Source organism: Haliaeetus leucocephalus, unplaced genomic scaffold (assembly GCF_000737465.1).
Source record: "Haliaeetus leucocephalus isolate CR32 unplaced genomic scaffold, Haliaeetus_leucocephalus-4.0 Scaffold495, whole genome shotgun sequence".
In the NCBI taxonomy this organism is placed as follows: domain Eukaryota; kingdom Metazoa; phylum Chordata; class Aves; order Accipitriformes; family Accipitridae; genus Haliaeetus; species Haliaeetus leucocephalus.
This window is the reverse complement of record NW_010972931.1, coordinates 3063313-3088501: the sequence shown is the minus strand read 5'-3', so window position 1 is coordinate 3088501 and position 25189 is coordinate 3063313.

Below are 25189 nucleotides of genomic sequence, written 5' to 3'. Positions count from 1 at the left end.
GTAGATAGCACTGGTCTGCTCAGAGCCTGGTAGGGTCAGAACTCACCAGCTCTCCCCAGAGACACCCTGGAAGGGCACGATATGAGCACGATCGACAAAATGCTGATTTTTGCGTAAGGAATTGGAAAGGTCATAGAGAGGGAAAAATGGCCAAGAGAGGTAGGCATGGCCTGACTCATCACCAAAACTAAATTAGCACAGTGGTTAACCTAACCTCTTGAGCTGGTCGATGTAAATGACAGGCAGCTTGTGCTTCCAGAAGCACTGCTTGTAAAATTGAGGCAGAGCAGCTTTGGGTTTTGCTGCAAATAGCTCAATGGTGCTACCTCATGGCCAGACAGAAAACTACTTTGCCCTCCTATTTCTTTTTTCATTTTTTATTTCTCCTGCAAGTGACAGGGTTTCTCTTACCAACTGGTGTGAGAGACTCTTGCTACAGGAGCCTCTTACTGCTAGACAAATATTTGAAGCATATCCAATGTATCCAGCTGCATACACTGGGATTTTTTTTTGGCGGGGGTGGCAACTTAAAAGGTTCGCAAAGTGCTTTTGTTGAATATAAAGGCTCTGTTTGTCCTTCTCCTGTTACCTGGCACAGTGTCGTACCCATCTCAGACAAGGAGCTCTTTGGCACAGGGACCTCTTCTGAACTCTGTCGCCCAGGACCCTGCAGGAGAGTGGTGCAGCCACCCCAGCTGGCTGGCATTGCAGCTGGCCCCTACAAACACCATGCCTTATCGTGGAAAAGATGAAGTTACAGAACAAGCCATAAATCCCGCTGGATGCCACCTGTCTTCTCTTCCCTTCAATACTAGCTGGAAAAAGATCAAGCATCAAAATACACTCATGATTTGGAAAATTGATCTGGCCTGGAAACTTCTCATTCCCATTCGCTAGCTTGTTTCCAGCCCCACTGCAGAGTATTTCTACGCTGCTAAATAAAAGAAGACGAGGGACCATCCTGAGGCCACAGCCTCTTGCCTGCCCCGTTTCAGGCAGATTTAAGCCACGCTAGTTGCTTTCACGCTGTATCACACCCCCCCTGGGTCTCCTCTGAACCACAGCAGTACCTCTTTGACCCAAAGTCATATTTTGTTTTGCTCTCTCAGTGCAGAAGGTCAGAAATAATGTGAGGTTCCGTGGTGCAGCCCCCCAGCCAGGTGCTTTATAGCCGGACACCGAAGGTGGGAGTGTGTCCCCCCGTTCGTTAGCTTTCGTGAGCTAACTGCAGTTCCTGCAAAGAGATGCAAAGCCTGCGGCAGCCGGAGAGTCGAAGCCTGATGTGGTTCCCCACCGAGTGAGGCTGGCTGCAGTTTCTCCGGGACCAGCAGTCCTCTCTCCATCAAATTAGCCCTTGTGAGAAAAGTTTCCTTAGCCTGCACGGATCCTCCCTTCCAGAGGTGCTGGTCCAGCAGCCCCCGGCTTGGGGAAAACCTCTCCAGGGCTGTCTGCTGTTTTTGGGATACACCACGAAGCCCTCATCAAACAGACAAGAAAAGAAAAGAAAGCTTCTCTGGAGGGCAGCAGTCAGGGTAATAGTTCTCCAGTCGGTGCACAAGAGGTTAGCTCTGTTGGCCAGAAGCTCTTCCAGTGGTTCTGTAAAAGAGTAGAGCAGCGTATTGCAAAATGAGCCCCATACACACCATATGGGATCTGATAAGATGTGTGATTTTGGGGTCCTGGTGACAGACACACGTTAGGTATTTATGAGAGAAAAATAGTCACCCTTTGGGGGAAGGCTGTGTTGAGACCAGTCTAGCGTAACTGGTGTGTTCCTGCTGCTTTCCTGTGGGGATGTGGCACACACACCTCGTTAGCTGAGCTGACCTAGAGTGCAATCCTTCCGAGGCCCAGAGCCGAGTATCTGTAACAAATTGTTTGAAACTCTTTATTTTTCACCAGGCTGTGTTTACCAGCATACAGGAGCTCGATGGGAGACCCAAAACTACGTGTCGGCACTGCCACTGTCCTCGGAGCTGAGCTGCAGAACCGTCCTCCTCTGATGGACTCTGATTTTTCTATCGATCAGTATTCTGACCTCGGTCAAAAATACACAGCAGTTTGGACCTGCCACCAGCGCTGACAGCATTTTGCCTTCCTCAGCATCGCCTCAGCGGAGGAACGGGGCAAGAGATGCTACGAATGGAAACAGGCCTGGGGACAAGACGCCAACCGCTTTGAAATTCGTTGCTTTGGCAATTGGTAAGCAAGCGCGTCTGTTTGATGAGGGCTTCGTGGTGTATCCCAAAAGCAGCAGACAGCCCTGGAGATGTTTTCCCCAAGCCGGGGGCTGCTGGACCAGCATCACTGGAAGGGAGGATCCATGCAGGCTAAGGAAGGGTCGCCTCTCCGCTGAGCGTGAATGAAGGATTATTTGGCTGAGGAAGGCTCCTCCCTTCCCTGTTTTGGGACCTCGAAGAAGCATTCAGTGACGACAGGAAGATTTACACAATGTCCCAGCGCTGCTTGTTTCCTGGCCGAGGGGACACGGGGTTTCCAAGAATCCCACGAGTTCGTGTGAGAGGCACCAAAGCCACTGCCTGGCAGGAGAGGTGCTGGCTCTGCACATCCACGCAGCCGGTGGGATGGAGGAGCCCGGCCAAAGTACTCTTTTGGCATGTTTTTTCTTTCAAAAAACACTCAGAAATATAAATTTACACTGACAAGTTAAAGTCACCAGAAAGTCCCCTGGACGAGGCTCGGTATTGCTCATGTGGGAGCTCTCGGCTGACATGTGGTGTAGAAAGTTTCAGTCTTCTGAGAGGATGGGTTTAATGTTAGCTTGACTTTTTTGCGGTGTCGATGCAGAGAGACACGGTAATTGTACTGCTTTTGCACAAATGCAAAATTCCAGCAGCCTCAGCTTAAGAAAATAAAACATTGAAGCTTAGATTGCAAAATATGATCCAGTTGCTCTTGTTATAAAAAAAAAAAACACCCTGAAGATATTAAAGTTGGGAGCAGAGCTTTCCTGGTTTCTCCTATTTATCTGCTTTTATGTGCTCATAGCTACTGAAACAAGGGGGAGAACAGGGAATAATAAAACTGATTAACTGTGGAAGCGAGTGTAGATCAATGGGAGTTATAACACTTCTCCACTATCGCTGCATTTCTTAATAAATCTGGGTCTCCAAGGACCCCATGACTGAGAAACGCACGCAGAGAGCATTTACCATGACTGTGTGTGTGAAAGCAAGTTGTTTGGATATGCAGATATCACTCTCTATCTCACTGTCTGCCAGTTGCATACCTGCACCAAGTGACAGTCAAAACAAACAAGGTGTGGTATTGCATGAAAAAAAAAAAAAAAAAAAAGCCTGGGGGACAAACCACACCAGGTAAGCAGCCAGAAATACAAACCGCGTGTTCTCCGGCACTGCTTGCCAATGTTTCGTGTGTCTCCGACTCCTAAGCACTTCCCTGTGGCAGCGTGGGTTCCCTGCATTTATTTACTTCCACGAACAATAGCCTGCCTTTTCTTAGCTGCCTTTCAGGGAGCCTTTGAGGGCGGTCATCCTCTGGAAACCATCACCCTCCAAAAGGGACCTGTTGTGACAAGAGCCACGGAGCGACGCGACCCAGGCTGCAATGCTGCGGAATAAAGGTCTCACCCGTGGGAACTGGAAATCCCAGATTTTCAAGAATGTTCCAGCTTCAATAGGTACCAACAACCTCCAGAGAGGAAAGAAAATAGCTTTTAAGTGCTTTTCCTGATTTCTTTTGGAAAGCGTCCTGAGTTAGGGGCATGACTAGTGCGGCCAGGCTGTGTGAGTGAGTCCCTGGTGATTTTGGAGACTTCTCTCATTGTATTCCCTGTCTCTGCTGCGATGAGCTTCCATATGATGCTGCCCGAGGACAGCTCTGGCCGGACCCCACTTGTTCAAGCCCGTAGTGCGATGGGGACATATTTTCTCACAGACCAATGATGTTATGCTGCATCATGCTGGACCAGCGGCGTTTTTGGTGTTTTGGATGAGGATGAGTGGATGACGGTCCTACTTTTCTCTTTTGGGCTTTTACGTCAGCAAAACTCCCTCTCCCAGCTGCTGATGCCAGGCCAACTGTTTGGGGGGCTTTCCCAGCAATTCTGCCTGAGGAAAACCCTTCAGAGAGCCTCCGGCTTGCTCTGCAGAAACATCAGCTGGGGTTGAGGCGTGTTGGCATCAGATGTGACGTGCTGCGTGGTGTGACCTTCTTCCCCTGGGCACTGCACTTCACATGAGTGATAGTCAGCTTGAGATGTTTCCCCAGCTCGTGGCTCATGTCCCCAGTTCAATGTAGATATTAACAATCAGAGCAGATTTCACAGCCTAACTCTCAGAAATGCCATCAGTTAGTAGTCTGACATTAACTCCTTAATTATCCCTTGTAACCTTTGTGGATATCTCTTTGGAAAGCTCACAGAGACCATCCTGAAAGAAAATGTGGTGGGTTTATGAACTCAAACCAAACCAAAACAGAATAGAGCAGGAGTGACAGAAAAAGCCTAGAATATATGGCAAAGATTGAGGGACCTACGTATTGATGAAAATTTGAACATCAAGAGTTGTTTCAGCCAAAACTCACAAGAAGTGAAAGGGACTGGCACGTTAAATGATGTACAGAATATAAGGAAAACACATCAGTTAGCCTCCATCCAAAGCACGTTACAGTACCCAAAACAGATTATAGTTGAAGAGCACTGTATTTTTAGGAGTATAAAGTACAAAACCTATCGATGCAACAGCTTCTACCGATGGCAACTGTGTCAGACACAGTGCCAAGCCTCTCTTTTTCATTGTACTTCTATTTAACATCCACCGCTGCTTTATATTTTTATCCTTTTACCAGATGTTCGCTACATACCTTGCTCGTAGATGCTTCTAGCATTGTGAGCTGCTCCATTGCGCTCCCCTGGTGAATCTCCATTCCATCTGTGCATCCCATCTGCTTCCAAACTTCCAGAGGTTCAGGGTCTTTCCTCCAGCCCTGCTGGCACAGCACCTCGTCTTGGCCCTCGGCAGCCAGCTCGTGACCTGGGAGACCCTTAGCTCTTGCACGTGTGTTTGTGTGAATTGGGGGGCACCCGAAATGAATTGGAGCTTGGAGACAGAAGGGCTGGTTCTTCTGCTGGTGGCTGGCTCAGAAACGATGTTGGGCTGGATGGACCTTGCTTTGAGGTGTTTCAACCGTTCTGATCTTCCTGTGTTCAAGAACTGCTTGGATATCCAGCCCCTGCTTGTCCTCACGCTAACTCCAGTATGTCTTTCCCAGAGACCCAGTACGAGGTCTCCCCTGGTTCACTAATTCCTTCGGCCTCCCTCTCCTTGGGACAGGCGATGCCATTGACAGGGACTTTTGTCAGCTTTAACATGAGGAATCCTCTTGTTGGCTGCTTGTTCTTCAGCCTACTGATCTCTCTGACGTTTCAAACTACTTCTCTGGGTGTTTTTCATTGGCATATTTTCAAACTACTGCCCAGTTTGAAAGCTATTGCTCCACTCGTTATTTGAAATACTGCGATGGTTAAGGGAACGTGGATGATGCAAAGGAGTTTCTGAACCAGAGGCACCTCGGTCATAGACAAAACTCACAAAATCTGCAGGGAAAAATTGCTCCACGCAAACCTCTCACCTTCCTCCCTGTGCCGGGATCCTCACTGCTGTAAGACTTCTCTGGGGTTGTCTAATGTCCATCTAGGCACGTCTGGCTCTGCTCTTTCTACTCAGTGCCCAGGTTCCTGGTGCATATGAGATTTTCTCCCAGGCTTGAGAAGGTCTGGCTATGGAAATGTGTCTGGTCTCCTTCAGGGAGGGCCTTTAGGGCAGTTTTGGACACCCCCTTAGCAGAGCTGGTTTCTCCAACTATATTGGAGGCAGGCAGCTGCCCTGGCTTCAGGGCTGGTGGCCACTGAAATTTAAGCCACTCACTCAAAGCTGAGACCATTTTTCCTCCCTTTCCAACTCTCTGTTCTACTGAGGGAGAGGAGCAAGGCTTTCCATGAGATCACCTCGTTCCCAGCAGAGAGAATACCTCGGTGGAAAACACAGATTCAAACCAGTTCAAAGATCCTAATATCTTCCACGTAGAGGAGCTCCCCTCTGGATTAGAAAGTCAGTGGTCACTGGAGCGAGGACTCCACGTTGTCCACAACCCATTGAGCGGCTTTTTTGGTTTCCTTCGGGGTCAGTGGAGGATGCTGCAGCCCTGGCGAGGGCTCGGTGCTGGGCTTTTGGCCGTGCGAGTTCCTGAAGGTTGGTCAGGTAGGAGCCCTCAGCGTAGCTGCGTATCTTCATATGCACGTCAAGTATGAAACACGCACTGAGAATAAGAAGGCCATGTTTGACCGCGGCACGTAAATGTGTTTATATCTTCGGCAATTGTCTTGAGAAAGGTCATTAATCTTCAGCAAATTTTATCAGGAGCAAGCTGTCTTCTGCAAAAAAAATTTGTTTGTCTTTCCCCAGTTCAGTTACTGGATGCAATACTGAGAAAAATTCCCTCCATACCTGTGGGTTGGCAGCTGTGGTGGACTGTGTTCCCCTCCATCTGCGTGGCTTTTGGGTCATTTGGCAGGTTTCAAGTCTGAACCCTTTTTAAAAAAAGTACGCAACACAGCTGATTTCCTCTGGTCTGCAATAATTGTCTAAAAAAAGCCACCCTTCCAAATCCATATTTTTGATGTTACCATCAGTTTCATTTTCCTGTTTAGCTTCATTTATACTCACTACAGCAGCTCTTCTCCTTATCGTGTTCAACAGAAATAGGCAGCGGTCCAGGTTATAATGAGATGCTTTTAGAAAGCAGCCATGTTAAATACGCAGCACCAGACGTTCATAAGTAGCCCACCTTAAAACAGTTAATTCTCAGATAAAGCCCAAGGGAGCAGCCTGCGAAGGTCACCCATGGAAAGCACCTGTGTGACCGTGTGTGTCATGTATGTGGCACCATCGCTTGGTCCCTCTCGGTGATCAGGTGAAGTGGTGCCACGTGGATGTAAAAAACAGGAAAAAAGTTGTTTTAGTCAATGTAAATGTTCTCCTTCTCCCTGCGTGAAAACTGGACCTGGTGCATCCTCTGGCCTAGGCTGGAGAAAACCCAAAGGTGAGCGGTTGGTTTGAGTTTAGACTTATTTCGGCAAGAAAATGATCTTTTGTCAGGAAAGGCCTTTCTCTCTGTCACGTTGGTCGTAAATCATCTCATCTGATTTGCGTGCTTCTTGGGCAGAAAGGCAGCCGAAGGCTGTGCGCAGCGTACCGCTGAAGGATGCTGTTTATAACCGTAGGAAAACAAAGTTCATGGCATGCTTTAAGCTGCGTGTGTCAGCTGATTATTTTTGCAGGACACAATATTATTTCCTACTGAGGGCAGAATCTGCTTTTTATTGTCTCTTCCACCTTGTGTTAACCGCGCTTCGTTGTGTTGCAGCCCCGCTGCTCTCTGGCCTGTCCTCTTAGGACAAGGTTTTGTCCCCCTTGACAAAGAAACCAGGTTTGTGGTGTGGAGTATTTATTTGCAGCATCCTGATAGCTGTGGTTTTCTAATATCTGTACTGCTCTTGGGAGGAGAGGAAAAACTAATACCTATGGGGTGAAATCACGGCTCAGTGGAAGACAATGGCAGCGTTCCCACCGGCTTCGCTACGGCCAGAATTTCACCCCGGGAGCGCCTGGGGAACTAAATATCTTCACCATCTCCTCTAATTGCCTGCCTCGACACTGAACCAGGAGCCCACAGAAACTCCTGTCAGCTGCTGCCTCCGCACAGCCCCAAAAGAAAGGAAAAAGAGGTCTGGCAGCTGCTCTGGGGACCTTAATTAGTGATACCAAGAGTGATGCTAATGAAGCCGGGCTTGCTCCCCTCCAGCTGGGAGGAGGGCACCTCTACCTGCTGGTGCAGAGGAGCCCACCTCCCGGTGTGGTACATGGTACCCAAGTCTTCAGCATCCCTGTCCTTCACCCGGGACAGTTTGCATGAACATAAATCAAAGGACGCTTTGGGAGCGATGATACCCTCTCTAGTCAGCTGGTTTAGGACTTTTGGGAAGATTATAGCTGTTCACCATCTTGTAGGATGCGGTTTCACGATCAGCTCGAGCAAGCTTGCATGGCTGAAATTATTGTAATTATTTTTGGTGTAAATTATTAAATTACTGTGGTACAGTGGGATTGCATCCACCACATCCATAAGGTTTATTACCCCACCTTTAAATGACAGCAGTTCTCTTCTGTTTATCCTTGCGTTGTGCAGCTCCAGACATCCTGTCTGTTGCAGAATTTTTTGCCCTCTACTGCAAAAGTCAGGATTTCACCCTGACTTGTGGCACTGATGAGCAGAAGGACTGCTCACAAACAGGCTGTATTTTTGCAATGCCACTGAAGGGTCGGTCCCCCCAAAACAGGTTTTCCTCTCCTGGACCTGGGGTTTGTGAGACTGAGTGTCAACGTCAGGCAGGGGACTTGCTCTGGCTGAAAACTAAACCCACCAGAACCACAAGCAGACGAGGAGTCCCAACAGCATGGGGAGGGCAGGATCCATCCCAGGAGCAAAGAGGAGAATGAGATGGCTCCCCTCAGCAGCAGCCCACACTTAGATCAATTTAAAGCAATCAGGAAACTTCACCGTCCGTGGTAAACCGCCTGGGATTTTATCACAAAGGAGATTATTTAGGAATGGGCTGCTGTCCGTGCCCAGGACCAGGTGATGCCCAGCCATCACCGCAGCTGCAGGTTAGGACCAACACCCGCGGCTTCACTTCGTACACCCATGCCGCTTGGCTGATGGGTCCTCGGTGTGGACCCCCCCTGCAAAGCCACCTTTAACTGTACAGGGCATTTTGGCACTTACTGCTGGAGAACGGCTTTAGTTGGCACCCGAAACACACGCGTGAGCTCGGTACCTAAATCGGGGCCGCCGGGTCCCATCCTTTCCTCCCATGCTTTTTTCAGCAGATGCTTTCTTACAGCAGCCTCAGAACACTGAGACGCAGTGAGGTAAGAGATGGCTTGCGTGGCTCTCTCCACTGGAAAACGTGAGGTTAAATACTGTAAGCTCTTGGCCAAAGCAAGCCAGAGTGTCCTCTGGGACGGATCCTGCCCTCGCTGAAGTCAACGGGAACTTTGTCTGATTTTGCTGGCTGTTGTGAGTTATTGTCTAAATTATTGCATCATTCTGGGATTGAATTTACCATGTCCATAAAGAGTTTATTACCCTGTGCTGGAATGACAGCAATTATATTTTCTATTTGGTTTATTATTGCACTGGTAGGCTTTTAAAATTGCAACCTGACGTCTCTTGCAAACAGGGACTTCTTGCCATCCATTACCGTAAAGTCAGGATTTCAGCCATGTTTTTAGCACTGAGGATGGCAGGAACGATCACGAATCGCAGTTCAAATCTTACAGCTTAAGACTCCACCAGCCTGGACCTTGACTACTCAAATAACATCAAAAGCAGAGATTTGGGTATAACCAGCTCACCCCACTGGCTGATACTGAAGTGGAACCACGTGGGAAAGATGCTGCTTACAGGGAAGGTACCTGACCGGTCTGTGACCTGACTTTGGAGTTTGGCGTTTTTCTCATCTTCGCCATTTTCCAGAAATGAAGCATAATGAGCTGGGAGGGCTCATGCCCAGGACTTCCAATTCCTATATGGAAAAATGTCATGGAAAATGAGATGCAGACATTTACCCCTCTCCTGTGCTCTTGCTGAAAATTCTCTCATCCATGCTCCTTTGACCTCGGACATTGAAGGGCCTGATCAAAAAAACTCAGTGGGACGATTCAGGGGGATTTCACTTTAAAAAAGGCTCCTAGCAAGTGTATAATTTCCTTGGAAAGACTGTGTAGCAATCCATCATTTTATCTGAACGAGGTTATCCCACAGGGCTCCCTGGGCTAGTGGCCCATACTGGGCAGGACCCAAAAGCAGAGCACCTCCTGTGAATCTCCCATATAGTACCTCTGCTTGTGGATATTTAATTTTTGTGTTATTTGCTCATATTTTGGCATTGCTGCAAAAACTTTCCTGGCCTTTGAAACGTGAAGGTGTGTGCTGCACAAACAATAAATCAATAATCTAAGTTGAGACTCGTCGTGAGCAAGACTTGTCTGCAGTTGCCTCCTGGCAATCATTTAAATTAATTTCTTTTAACACTTCTGTCATTGCTCTTTGCAGTCCAGAAGAATGCTTGTGAACCAAAGAAGGTGCTGCCTTCAGCAACTTCGCATCCGACATTACCTGCGTGTCAGGAAAGCTTATCGCGAAAAGGCAAATGCCAGCAGCAGATACCAGCGTCCCTTGCGTTCGACATTTGGAAACGCTGCTGCTCGCTGCTGGGGACCTCAGAGGTTGCTGGTCCCCATCCCAAGAGGCACCAGGCATGGAGGGGAGTGGGTAACACAAAAACCAGGTGGGCATCCATCCCAAATTCATGTGGACAACAGCAGGCACTTGCCAGATCCATCTTTCCCGGTGGATCGGTGCTCGCAGCATCAAGCGCGGCACCGGTGGAGAAGGAGCAGGCATCCAGACCTAGCAGAAGAGGATGATTCCTGATAGAAATAAAGCTCAGGCTCATCAAATGTATCATGATTTTCAGTTTCTGTGGTTACGAACAAAGTTTCTTCACATGATCACATCAGCTCAAGCATGCAAGTCTTTCCAGGAAAGGGTTTGATGCTGAAATTTTTGGCTCCTTCAAAGAGAAACCTGCTTGCGTTCAAGCTCCCCCAAGATAGGAAGGTTTTTGTATATGGGACTTGAATTGCTGCTTTTCACTCCGCTTTGCAGTTCAGGCTGCAGTCTGGCACAGATCTACCAAATCTTCGGCCTTTTGAGCCTTGTTCCTTTAAAAAAATCAAGCTCACCACAGTCAAGCAAATACTCACTCAAAACTGCCCTTTGATGAGCTGCAAAAGAAGTGAAGCTGTGGAAGGAAAACCTCGAGCACAAAGAGTATTCGAGTACAAGATAGTTTCCAAAAGACTCCTACAACAGGATGAGCCAAACTGGAAAATTGTGCTGTAGCTTTCTGTTGACCCCCACCCAAGCTCAGCACTGTTGGGGCCACAGCTTTAGTCTGGCCCATCTTCACTTATTACTCTTGAAAAATAAAACAAAGCATTCTAAGAGAGTTTTAAAATAGCTCAAGTGTGACTCAAATCCAGCAAAAGCATGTCATTTTAAGCTTAAAGAAAATGTTTTATCCTTAATTTGCCCTGCAATGTTCAAATCCACAAAATGAGGTGCTATTCACACCACCAGCCCGGCATGAATCTTCCAGCCTGGGGCCAGAAGCGGATCCAGGTTTCCATGGGTGGAGGCAGGGACCAGCATTTCATGTCTTCGGTGTTTGCGCGGAGGCCAAGGAGAAGCACGAAGGGAGCAATCTGCGGTCGCATCTCCGTTTGAGAGACGCTGCGGGCAGCTTACCCAGAGGGACGGGGATGGCAGCGTGGCACGGACGAGCCATATTCCCCAGCCTCGTGCCGCCCACCGAGTTCTTTTCGGTGATATTGGGCAGCCCTGCTCCTGCAAGGCTTTCCGTGGATTTGCTGGGCTGTCGGGACAAGATTACTTTCTCCCATTAGCTTTGCTTTTCACCTCTCCTTTTCTCAATACCTTAGAAGGAATTGTGCTAATGTCAATAGTGGCTATTTATCCACTTCTCCTTCCTTTTTTTTTTTTTTTTGAGTGTAAATTCTTTCTTTTGTCCTCCTTTCCTCTCCTCTCGAGCACAAGTAAGCCCTCTCTTTGCTGCAGCAGCGTTCAGTGCCGGCTCTTTGTGTTGCACATCACCGCGGTGTCACACAACGCCGGAGCGGGGGGGTGACGGCACCGATTCTGCAGATGTGGGGCTCAGGGACACCCTGGTGTGGCTTCGTGATGCACTTAAGCTATAACCTCTCTCTGTATAGAATCTATATGGTGACCAAAGGAGGCGCCTTAATGCCCCTTCTAGTCCCCAGCCGTTTGAACACCCTTCTTTCGCTCACCTCCTGCCACGTGCCAGCTGTGGTGTTGGAAGCATTGGTGCTGGCGCTAAAGAAAGGGGAAAAATTCCATATGGTCAGACGTAAAGGAGCAGTTAGGGGACTGTCTTTTGGCCGCATGTGGACTTCGGCTGGCCAGAGGCAGCCCTGGCAGGGCAGCACAGGTCAGGACAGAGCTCCAGCTCTGCAGTGCCCCGGACAGACCCAGCAGCTCCTTCCCCAGCAGCCGGCTCCCACGGATGTCGTGGGTAATATGGTGGAGGCGGACAGCGGGAGTAAATCCGGCTGTAGGCTCAGTGCTGGATGCACAGCCTCTCCCCGCTCCCCTCGGTCGCCTTAGACCGAGCCATTGCAGCGTAGCTGCTTTAAACTGGGACGTCTGCAGTCCACTGGTGGGAAGTTGGATGAAGCGCTAATTACGGAAACAGGAAGATATTTAATGAATTGTGACTCTTTTCCCTCCCAAACGAGTATCAGCGTTTGGAATAGCTGTGAGAAGGGGAGCTGTAAACATCCCCCAAGCAGCCTGGCACAAGCCGGGCACAGGGACGCAGAGGCAATCGCTGTGATGCTCTGGTTAGCAAACGTGGCTAATCACTCTCATATTTTTCCTCCAGGCACAGACAGCCCAAAGATTCCCATAAAGACTCTGTTTTACAGTCTCCCTGAAGGGTAATTAGCAGCAATAAAAATATTTTCGAAATTGCTGGCTGGTTAATAGCGTGCACAACATAGGAGAGCTTTGAGTCCCAGCATCGGCTATGATGAGGCATGAAATGCTTCCAAATCCACGAGCGGTCCAAAACAAAAGCCTGTGTTTTGCCTCTCCATCACACAGCAGCAGCAGTCTGGGACATGCAGGGGAGGCGTTGCTTCAGGCAGGACAGAAACATAAAACCCAAATATTGTGTTTAACCACTCTCCAAGTAAAAGAAAAAGAAATCTCCCTTGTGGAAACTGAATTCAGCGCTGTGCTCCTACGCAGGGACGGCTGGAGCCAGCAGGAGCCATCGCTTTGCATCTTCACTGATGGAGCTCGCATCCTCTCCCGAACCCCTCAATTGCCTCTTCGCGTTCAAATTTCAAAGCGGTCCAGCTCTCCTCAGAGGTTCCTTCCCAGAAGGGAAAGGCTCGGAAGGGGTGCGAGGTGAAGGACGTGCCGTGGGCTCTCTGCTGAGCATTACCGCTTGCGACGCTCCCAGCCGACCCGCAGCCCCGTGCCCGTGTGCTCAGTTCTCGCTGCCCTCAGCTCCTGGGGACAGCAGTGATTTTTGGGCCTCGCACCTGATAAAGCAGCTTTGAAACAGCTTCCTACCCTGACCGTGAAGGTGACTATAACGTGCAAGAGTTATGACCGATAGTGAAACAGACTTTATTTTTAAAGGGTTACACCAAGATCTTTTCCCTTTAGCGTTGTTCTAAACTACAAAATGTTTAGAAATAGGTACGTTAACAGTTGGACATGACCAATACGTTCGCCTTGGTTAATTGGGAGTTGGTAGGCTGGTCAGTCGTACATCCTCTGGAATCAAAGACCATGTGAGAAATCCTCGAGCAGTACAATAATAGCCTTCTCCTATAAATCAATTGGAGCATCACATAATGTTATGCTTAAAGACCTTTTGCTCTGGATACTTCTTTACTGCATTGCTCTTCACATCTGTTAATATCATGCATAGATGGAAAAAAAGAGGTTTTGATTTACAATTCAGAAATAAGTTGCAAAATTTCTGTGATTAGAAAATATTTGTCCATAAAATCATCGTCAAAAATATCCCCCTTTCACTAACAAGTATCTCCTTGTGAAACTGACCTCTGGAATGGCTCAGAAGAATGCTGTGAATCTTTTAATAAAATAACATGCATAAACATACAGTCTTGAGGTCCTGCATGTGTCCTGTGTGAAGAAAAGACATCATTTAAATTCCTTCCATTAGTGGCAAGAGCTAGTTTTAAGAAGGGCGCTCTTTTTTTAACCTGGTCTATTAATAGTATTCAATATTAAATTACCCCCAAAGACTGCAAAATTACAGAGGAGATTTTTTTTCAGAACACATACAATGCCTCAATAATTTTCACAAGAGTACTCTGGATGAAAATAAATTTCTGCAAGGAAAATATTTAGACAAATAAGTTAGTCTGAGTTACTTGGCTTAAATTCCAGAATAGTATTCCTACTCAAGTACTTTAAAAGCTTTAAATGCAAAACATCAAATGGGTTGTGAATGGACATGGATGGAACAGGTTTTGATCGTTGACTGCGAGGCTGCTACCTTTCTTTGGCTCATTATTGGCAAGATTTATTTCTACAGAGACATTTATGACAGCAGATCAAATCTTGCTTTACTGAGCTGGCACTATGCCATCTAGCTATACCAAACGTACTTTCACATGTTTAGGGTTTGAAGTGCTTCTAGCCCTACACTGTCCTGGCGCTGGAAGAGGCTGGACCTGATGTTGGAGAGAAAGAACTTTCCTTGGGACCACCAAGAGCGCGTCCACCACTGTCCTTTGCACAGTGCATAGCCACAGAAGATGTGAAATTATGGGGTCTGTGGCAAGGATATTGGGGATTTAAGGACCCTGAGGTGCCCTTAGCAGCCAGGCAGCTTTGGACACTCAGAGAGGGGCATGGTCTGAGCTCTCCCCTCTCTCCAGCCAAGCGTGCACGTACGGGGGTAATGCAGAGTGCAAGAGCATTTGGGGAAATCAAACCTCTGATGACGGATCAAACCATAATAAATGGACCTAGGTCAAGAAGCTTTACCACAAGGACCCAAGAACACACAGTTGTTAAAAAAAAAACACCACCAAAGCTCCACAATGGGTGGTATGCTCGTACGACGAGAAAGTAGTTGCTACTTGGCAACATCAGAGGTTGGAAGCTATCGGAGGATGGCCCGTTTTTCCAAAGGCTTTTCTCATCGAGGGATGCAAACTGTTCTCATAGAGCTAATAGCTGCAAGCCAGCTCAGAGTCCTGGGAGCCAGATCCCACTCTAATTCCTTGTGTTTGTAACGTGAAAGAACAAAGGGCTATATCCTGCCATTGATACTTTTTCAGGTCTCTTAATGGACGTGGCTTGGAGACCCAGATATAGATCAATGGCAGGATACAGTCATAATAACCTGAACTGAGCTAAAAGAATGGTGTCTTCCTATTTCAGCTTAATATGACATAGCATTTGCACATAATGGAGACCAGATTTTCCTTTTGAACAAGTTGTCAAAGTATCTGTTGCATCCTGATGAAGGAATGCTTGAATAGCAAATCCCAAACCTAACGCTTCAATAAATCTAGCAAATTTGTTAGACTGTACCACACTGAGAAATCTCTGCAGGCAGAGTATCTTTACTGAGACCGCAGCTGGAGTTGCTACCAATAAAATGAGGCACCTTAAAAGCTGATGAATGATGATGCTTCTCCACGGCACTCGGTACCAACTTTGCCCTGTCTTTCAGTTTATGCAGGCCAACATCTGTGTGATGAAACTGTATTTTAGAGCTCCCTACTGCTTATCAAGTCACCAAATATTTAGCCTTTCTTTACAGTGTGTGCATTACTGCATGGATCAGTAAAAAAAAAATCAGCTGCAGAGGTTTCGGCTGAACAATATTTTTAGAAGCTAGCTTATTCTTCTACCAGTGGTTATTAGTCCAAACAACTCATGACAGCTTAATTTCTCTCTAAACTTTTTCTCCCTCCTAGTCGGAGGTAGCATTTCAAAATATCTGGAAGGGTGCTATTTGTTTTTCTTCCCAAAATCTCCACAAAGATGTTGTGGATAACCACAAAAGTATCATCCACATTCCTTTATGGTAGTACATGGGGATATGATTTATTCAAAACCGGAGTGTACTTTAAACACGCGCCAAGCCAAAGCGCGCCGAGTCCCAGAACGGAGCCCAGGAGAATCCACCTAGACTGTTGACAAACCTGGCTCCGAAAAGCAACCTCTACACTGTCCAAGAGTAACAGGGTATATGACAGTGCTGCTAAAAACCTAGGAGGCTAACGCGAACCAACCAGGCCATCTGGGGCTGTTTAGCTGTTCTTGCTGTGTGATACCATAACTTGGCGTGAAGGGCTGGAGCCTCCAGCAAAATCAGACATGACAAAATCTTCTGAGCTGAGTCAGAAACAATAATCATTCTTTTTGCTGCAGAGAAGCAGAAATCACCGACTTTTGCATATCTGAGAGCAGTCTGACAGATAGGAGTGGCTGGGCAGCAGTGCCTTTTCCCTACTGATCACCTTGAAAACGTGAAAATGCTGCGAAAAGAAGGGCGTATTAGGCTTTATGGCACAGTAAACATTTACAGTGTTGATTCTTGCTGCATCTACATCTGCTGGCAAAGATGAAGTTGCCCTGAGATGAAATACATAATAATGTAATTTTTCAGTCTTTTCCCTTTATTGAGGCAAACTGTGAATTAGGAAGAGTCCTTCGGTGTATGTCTTGGAGAGAAATAACTGTTCCTCCTGCTCGCTGGGATGAGACAAACTTGGTCGTGGTGTGACACAGAGAAATGGGGAGTGGGAGCCCAGCTGCTGTAGCTACAGATTGATGGGAGCGCTCTGGAGATGGGCTTCCCCCCACCAGCAGCATCACATAAACAGAAATATCAGTGGCGTTAGCAGGGGCAGAAACGTGGGGACCAGACGCCCAGCATGATGCAGTCTCCAGCGCGTGAGATGATGCTTCTTGTAAACTGGGCGTGTGGAGATGCTCTGTGCCCGAGGGAGTAAAGATGTTCGGGATTATGCAATGAGGTAGCCTGAGGTAAAGCTGAACATGCTTTTTTGCTGGGTTGCTAAAAGATAAGGGTTGGGAATCTCAGGAGAAAGCAGAGTGGAGCTGAACTCTTGCACGTTCGGCTGTGCACCCGGGAGGAAGAGCAAACCTAAATCTTCCTTTAGGTATTGCTTCTCTAAAACTTTTGGGAATGCTCCCTGTAAACACTGCCCATAAACGCTGCTATTTAAGGATAATTTTTACAGTAGGTTTAAAAGCAGGTGAGTTCAGGACAGCTTGTGGCCAACAGTAGAAGACTGCTACTCAGAAGAGCTGTAGGTCCTGCCCCAGCCTCTCTGGAGGTTTCTTCTTTCCTTCCTCGCACCGTGAGAGGCTGCCAACATCCCCCCCATCACCTGAGGCGTAGGGGTGATGGTCTGGTTTGGTAACATTTTTACCCTCGCTCTGTGGGATGCAGATGACTCCCCACAATGCAAGACAATGATTCCTCAAGCCATTTTGGTTTTGGCTCTTTTTTTTTTTCTGCAGCTGACATCTTCATGTCGCAAAGCCCCAGGCTTGCATGGGCTGAACTGTGCAAAAATTCAAGCAGTGACCTAAATTTTGTGACTTAGGACTGCTTGGTGGTGACGGAAGGGAAAACAAGAATGTGCAATTCTGTGATTGCTGAGACAGACACGCTCCTGTAGCCACAGCTTGCTTTTGAATTTGAGGAGTTACTGAGAAATTTAGCCACTCTGGAAAGTACTAAGAGGGAAAAAAGTCCCAGACAGAACTCAAGCCGGTTCTGGGAGGAGGAGAGCCAACAAAGTCTGGTTTCTTGTGGTTTTTTTTTTTTCTGTTTGGTGACCTTCTGCATCCTACTGCAATAACCCCAGCCACTGTCCCAGCCCCTGCACTCAGTTTTCTTTGATTTTGTTTCATTTTTATGGCTATGCTTATTGCCTATCCCATATACGATTGAATTCATGTGGCATTATTTCCAGAAAAAGAAAACCCCAAAGCCCAAGAAGAGGGAAGAGAGCTATAACTCAGAAATTCAAACAGCCAAAGGAATATCCCCGTGTCTTTCCCAAGACTCCCAACCTCTTCCCAATTCCTTCCCATGTCACCTTAATGTACCTGCTCGTGTCACCCGGCCAGCTGGGCTGCCCAACACCATGCACACCCTGGCTGCTTCTCTCTCTGGTTTCCCCTTCACAAGAGCTTTTATTTGAATTTTCCTCCCCTACACGGCTCCTGATTTTGTAAGCATGTGGTATCTTCAAAATTGCTACCTGCAGCCTTGCCTACCCAAAATTGGCAGGGGGGTGTGAGTGTTAAAATTTGTTTGAAAGGAGGTTAAAGCCAGAGACAGGCACTATGGCTGCACAGGTCACATTGCATTTGGAAATCAGGCTAACGTGTACTCTAATTTTTGAGTGTATAAGAGCTTTTGTCTTTAAATAACTGCTGTTCCAGGACTCTGTTTTCTTTGGCTACTTTAATTATAGCATTGCAGATTTTTCTTCCCCTTGTTTGACTCCTTCACTTACTATACTTTGCTGGATTTCCTCAAGCATGCAAGAGTGTGTTAGCTGCAAAGTCACTGTCTGTTGAATGAGCAATGATCTTTCATTTGTCAACTTGTCTCATCATTAAAGGCTGAACTGTAGGATACACGCAGAACTGGCCTGCTGCAAGTTTACGCAGAGAAGGCAGATTTCTCTTGAGAGCTCGGTGGTGCAAGGCTATACATCTGACACCACAAGCAGAAAATGCAACAAGCCAATTCAAACCATGTCTGGTTCCATCTCAATTGTGCAGTCCCTGCAGAGTGAACGCGGTCCACCCTGAGCTGGAGAACGGTGACTGGTGAGAGGCCATGACCTATTTATTTTCTTTACATAGAAGTAAAGAGTGTAAATCTCACACCCTGTTCTGCGGATGCACCACCAAGACAGATGCAGACTGAGAGAAAAGATCTCCCCTTTAACTGCCATGAAATCTGTGGAACAGGGTCAGATCGTGAGATCAAAAACTGCACTCGGCCTTATAAACTGAAAGTTAACACAAGGCAAAATCCCAGAGGCAGGAGCCCTGAAAGAAATTAGAAGAGAATAGACTATCTGGGTTGGAAGTGACCTACAACAATGATCTCGTCCAACTGCCTGACCACTTCAGGGCTGACCAAGGTATAGCCTGTTATTAAGGACATTGTCCAAACGCCTCTTCAACACTGACAGGCTCGGGGCATCGACCACCTCTCTAGGAAGCCTGTTCCAGGGCTTGACGGCCCTCTCGGTAAAGAAATGCCTCCTAACGTCCCGTCTGAACCTCCCCTGGCGCAGCTTTGAGCCATTCCCACGCGTCCCATCGCCGGATCCCGGGGAGAAGAGCTCAGCACCTCCCTCGCCACGTCCCCTCCTCACGACGCTGCAGGGAGCAGCGAGCTCTTGGAAAGCAGCAAAGCCAAGGGGCATCTAGACATGGCGCGGAAACAAGTGACTTGGGATACAAGATTTTGAAGTGCTGCAGTAGGAGAAACACGAGCCAGGCATTGGTGTCCCTCGAATGTGCTTGTCTAAGAATTGGGATGTAGCTTCCCCTGCTCTGCGAAAGGACCCTGCAACAACAGGTCCAGTTGAGGCATTTCAGGATTAGACCAGGGCTGACTGAGAAAGTGGCTGAGAAGAGTCACTCCCTGTGGTGACAGGGCCTGCCAGCGTGACTTCTGGGGCAAGATCATCATCATCATCATCATCATCATCTGCAGCGTGGTTAAATGGCAGCATCGGGAGGAGCAGCTGCTGTTTAGACACTGCAAATGCTCGTGAAGAAAAGCAATGACTTTTTATGTTTCCTGTCTGATAATGAGGTACAACTGCGCTTCTGAAATGGAGTCTGACTCCTAGAGCCAGAGGAGTCGGGTGAAACTGCTCCCAGCACAGTCCTTCAGGTGGTGGGATACTGTCCCAACAACCCCAGGGCTGAAGAAATTGAAAGCAGAAAAAGATCCTGCGTTAGCCTGGAAGATGGGCAGAAGGAGAGCCTGGCTGGTCTTTCTAATCTGTAATTACTCTCCTAACATTCTGTGGAAGAATAGTCCCACAATTTGAATTTTATGGTGCTAGTTTCAGCCAAAACATGTGTTGCAGGTCCCACTATTTTGCAGGCATGAAACAACTTTTGTTTATAAATTCCTCTGCCTTTGCAGCATTGTTGCCAGAACTGAAGGTGATTTCTGCTGACATACCCAGTTAAGTCATCCTAAACAGTGTTTGTCCGGGGTCAGTGGTTTAAATTCTTTCCCTCTGGCTAGGCACGCATGTGCTCCTCTTCCTGTGTCTTGTACAGCAAATAATCATGAAATTAGCCATCCAGCCCTTCAGGCACATGCATGGCACACAGGCGTCACACGCAAAGCACTGTCTCGCCAAACACTGCAATACAGAGCAGTGAACTACCTTGGATTCTCAAAACTTAAATGCTGTGTGTTTCAGCAGGGTGCTGAACCGCAGGATTAAAAGAAAACATGGCCATTAACCCAACATCCTCCATGCACATGACAGAGCTCACCGTTTTCTTTAAAAAGCCAGATGAGAGCATTCAAAGGAAATTAAGGGGTTTGGATCCCTAAATGCCATGAGTATATCATGAAAACAATTGCTGTGGAGCCTGTGGATGCTCAGCTCTCTTCCAGAGAAGCAGGACTTGGAGGATAGTCCTTCACAGCTAAACTAACGAGGGCTGTGTACCAAGGCCAAGGAGCACCAAAGGGCTCATGTCATGTTTGTGCTGTTTAGGGCTCTTCTAGGTCAGGCTTGTGCCGCAGACAGCTCTGCAGAGCAGTCCAAAACACAGCTAACCATGAAGCGTGCAGGCAATCAGATGTCCAGGGCTCTAGCTGACTCCCCAGCCCTTTTCTCTTGAGCAGAATAGATGTTATTCCCATAACATCTCACACTGAAGACTCCGAAAGTGAGAAGCTAAAACCACAGGATCCTGTCGGGGGAAAAAAAAAAAAAAAAAAGAGGCGTTGGTGCTTATAGTATTTTTAAAAATACAGGAGTCTTCCCACCTGAGAGCAGAGGCTGAGCTAAGCAGGACTTGCCATTGAAGCCTGAAAGCTGTCTGAGTGCTTCATTTGTGGATGTGCCTTTTCGTTCAAATGGAATTTGGACAGTGTTTTGCACCAAGTGATTTCCAGAAAATCTTATTCTTCAGCCTGCTGGAATTTTTAAGGAGATATTTGCCCAGGCTGTCCACATGAGTGTCTCTCGTAATGTTTGATCCCTCGGAGAACAATCATGGATGAAATCACAAAAAATGTTGTGCAACTCTGTTTTTCTCAATTAGGAGCTTGGAAATAACAAATATACTGGAATGTGGTTTCAGTCCATTCCCTTCTTTATTTGACCTCCTATCAAGAAGAAATAATATATTCTTCTTCTGGAATAGGAGCTGTGTCAGCCAATATACTTACTGGCACATATGTGAAATGTACGGGCTTACTTCAAAACAACATCTTCTCTTGGAAAGGAAATCGCACTGAATCTCATCTTAAGTCATTGGCCAACCATGCGATGACAGGACAGGAGTTTGTCCTGCTTTTCACCCGATCTCTGCAGTCCTCAACCAACTGAAGTCCTTTCGGTGCGCTCCCCTTCCATGGCCGTGTGGGTTTCGGCATCCCCATCCTGCCGCCCCAGCAACCCCAGCTCCCAGCAAACCTCTTTTGACGACCTCCTTGACCACCCCGAGCCCTGTACCTCCAGCAGCCCCTCACCCTCCCCATGCCCGCGCAAGGACCATGCTGTCCACCAGCCCTGGGACCCTTTGGGGACCCAGCCCTCCTCCCGCCCACCCCTTCCCTGCAGCTGGGATCTGCTCTTGCCACTGTGAACCCCACGGCCCCAGCCAGACACCCCCGTGGGCAGGAGGAGCCACCCCATCTGCCTCCATCTCAGCCGCACCGTTGGGTTGCAGCTCCTGCAGTCTTCTTCTCGCCTCCAGGTCTGCTGAGAGCAGAGGGGGAAGGCCAGGAAAAGGGGGTACAAAAAAGTCCTCCTACAGCTGCTTGCACCCTCCACCACCTTCTTGGGCACCCTCCACCATCTTCACGGGCACCCGCCACCACCTTCTTGGCCACCCTCCACCACCTTCTTGGCCACCCTCCACCACCTTCTTGGCCACCCTCCACCATCTTCACGGGCACCCTCCACCACCTTCTTGGCCACCCTCCACTGTCTTCATGGCCACCCTCCACCATCTTGACGGGCACCCTGCACCACAGCCACACGCACACCAGCCCCCTCAGGTCTGCGTAGAACATCTCCCACGCTGCATTCACCTTTTCTTACAGGCAGCATATCGTTTTGGACCTACACACCCTCTTTGCTTTCCTCTTGCCCCTGAGTCAAATGGCAGGAAGAAATAAATTGCTGGGACATTTGGACCGTTGTGGGGGGATTCCTTGTTTGTCTGCAAGGATGCGCAGGCAGCCACTGCTGAGGTATTTCAGGAATGGCCATGGAAAGAGAGGAGGGCTGGAAAGGAGGTGGGAGGACTATGTCTAGACAAGCAATTGATTATGGTGTTTGGCGTGCTGATTTTGCAATTGTCTTCCTAAAGGCCTGGCAGGACTCTGTACTGGGGTTTTTTAAAAGCTCATAGAGGCCATATTTAGCCTACAGCTGTTTTTTTCCAATGCTCAGTTTGCTTTTAAAACATCACCAAATAACAAATCATTTAATCTTTTGTGAAGTCTCCCCCTCCTCCCATTTAAAACCTATTCGCCAAACACTGCAGCCTGATTCTTAATGATTAAACTGTGAAAATGTTCATGTTGCTAATGGTTTTTTTTTCTGCTAAATAGTGGAATAGAAATTGTGCCTGCATAAGGTAAGAATTTAAAATAAATCTGAATAGACAACCGCAATATACAGCCAACAAGCTCGTAGACTCCTGGGCTGTCTGTCAGGAAAGGCAGTTTCGTCATCAGCCTGATCTCTGAACAGGCAAAATCCTGCTGACAGTTCATTACAGGGCTGTTTTGAAAACACTGACTGCTTCTTGAGAAACCTGTGTGTTAGCAGAAGAAAATGGAGGTGAAATAACCGAGAGAAGAATCACAAGCTGCCTATTTCCACAATTCTTCCATGCTAATCAGCCTCTCGATTTGCCCAGCATATAGGAGCTGATGTAACTGCCCTGAAATCCACGATAGACGTAATTGAAACCTGCTGCAAAACTGGGCTCTTCTTACCGACTGCTTGCTCAGTGTAACTGTGAAGTTTCAAAATTTTACAAGTGCGTTTTATTGCTTGTCCTTTATAGTAGAGAAAATGCTGAAAAACTGGCTTCCTCCTCAGGTTTGTTGTTTCTGTAATGATTCCAATAACTACCACATCACTGAATATCTCTTAATATGCTTGCACAGACATGAAATTTTATGATAAACAGATGGATTTTGAGAAAAAGTACAACAGCAGTAACTCACAGCCTTGTCTTTCCATGTTCAGCTCCATGCTTTTTATTATTATCATCTATATGCTTTTTTTCCAGCCACCCAGCTATATATTCATAAAGAAACACACATTCTTTTCAAGTTGCAACCATGCAAGTGTAGCAAGTCACCTAGTAGGAATATATAGGTCACAATATTACATGACTTACCAAGCTCTGATTCAGTGATTTATGCACTTTTTCAGTTACTTCATCACCACTAGCTGCTGTTGAAGGAGCCAAAATGAATACAAATTCTTATGGTTTGAAATAACAAAAAGGAAAGGTCTTTTTCATGACTTAAATATCTATTTTGGGTTCATTTTTTAAGACATTATTTCCATTTACCTTCAGAAGGAAAATATTATGTTTATTTTACTTTTGTTAAGTCAAATGAATGTGCTATACTCATTGCTACCAGGGGGAGTATTTAGTACTACCAGCAGTCCCATTAAAATCAGAAATAGGCTTGAAGTGACCTGCAGAACGGAGCACTTTGGTGTACAATAAAACGCTGTAATTCTGCCAGCTCTGATGCACATGAGCAGGCTATGTCCCTTTTCGGGGGTACAAAATACATCTTACGCTGCCCGTGACCTGCCACAGTGCCCCGCGTATTGCCTGCTGAGACGTTAGCTGTGACTGGTGCGGAGGGGACAGTAAATCACGAAGTTGCGGTTGGCAGGGGTGGTTTAAGGACAAGCGGCCACACCTTTTGCATTTTTAAACCTTTCTACTCTCAAAGTTAACGTCGACTTGGGATGAGAGACTGCCGTGTTTTCCAGCGCTCCCCCCCGGAGCAGCCCTGCAGGTCCCGGAGCTCTGCTGGGAACGGCACGGCGGGCAGGAGGGGTGGGATGGGGTGGGCTGGGACGGGGTCTGGTGCGGAGGTTGCCATCGGGGACCACAACGATTCCCACATCTGCTGCCGTCCTTTGCAGAGGAGGGTGCAGGACTTTACATCTTCCAGCAGACCAGCTTTGGTACGTGAGAAGGAATAGCTGTCCGGTAGGTTCTTATTTAACGTGTGTATTGTTCAGCCATTTAACTGAGTGGATCAACTACAAAACAGCTTTCAAACACAAAGAGAGATCGCCCAACTTGGCTTTCACCAAAGCCAGCAGGAGTTTTGCCACTGATTTTACTGGAGGAGAGGGATGCAAAGACTGCAGGACTTTGAAATCCTTCCCATATGGTGTACCCTCTAACTCTTCCTACTACTGGCTGCAATTTGAAAGCCAAATATAATCAAATAACATCTAGCCGTTAGGAATTTCGGTGTTTTGGTAAATACTAAATGATTATACTCAGTGTGCTTTGACAAAAAGGTTAGCTCTGAGGAGGTACAGATGAAGGGATGCCTATTGGCATCAGCATTTGCTCTGCTTCTTCATCCCTGTTGCACATCACTGTACACCTGCCTACTGGAACGTGGATTGGGACCATCCTGCTTATTTTGCACAATTTGTTCAATTCAACTATTGAAAAGCTTTCTATTTATTTCTGAGTGGCTTTGAATTGGCAATTTCATTTACTCATGAAAGGCTTTACAGCCAGACACAATCCAGAAATTTGTAAGTCTCAGAAAAAAAACAAGGACAAAAGTATAAATTAACACAAATTTTTCAAGGACAGGTCATGCCAAAATAAGGCAATGGCCTTCCAAAAGAAGGAAATAATAGATTTATTTATTTATTCCAATATATTATTTGTAGATAGGGAAGGTGCAATATCTCTTCAATTTGGCAAGGTCTTGCAACCAGGTCACATGATATCCTCATGCATGTTACATATATACAGTAAATGAAGAGAAATAAAAAAGTGGTTGGAAAACTGTATTCAGAAAGATGTTATCAGTGGTCTGTGATCAGAATAGAAGGATGTGTGAAATGGACATTTACAAGGGCCTAAGTCTTTTGCTATTCAATTTTTTCATGAATAACTTCAATAACGCATTAAAGAGCATGTTTAG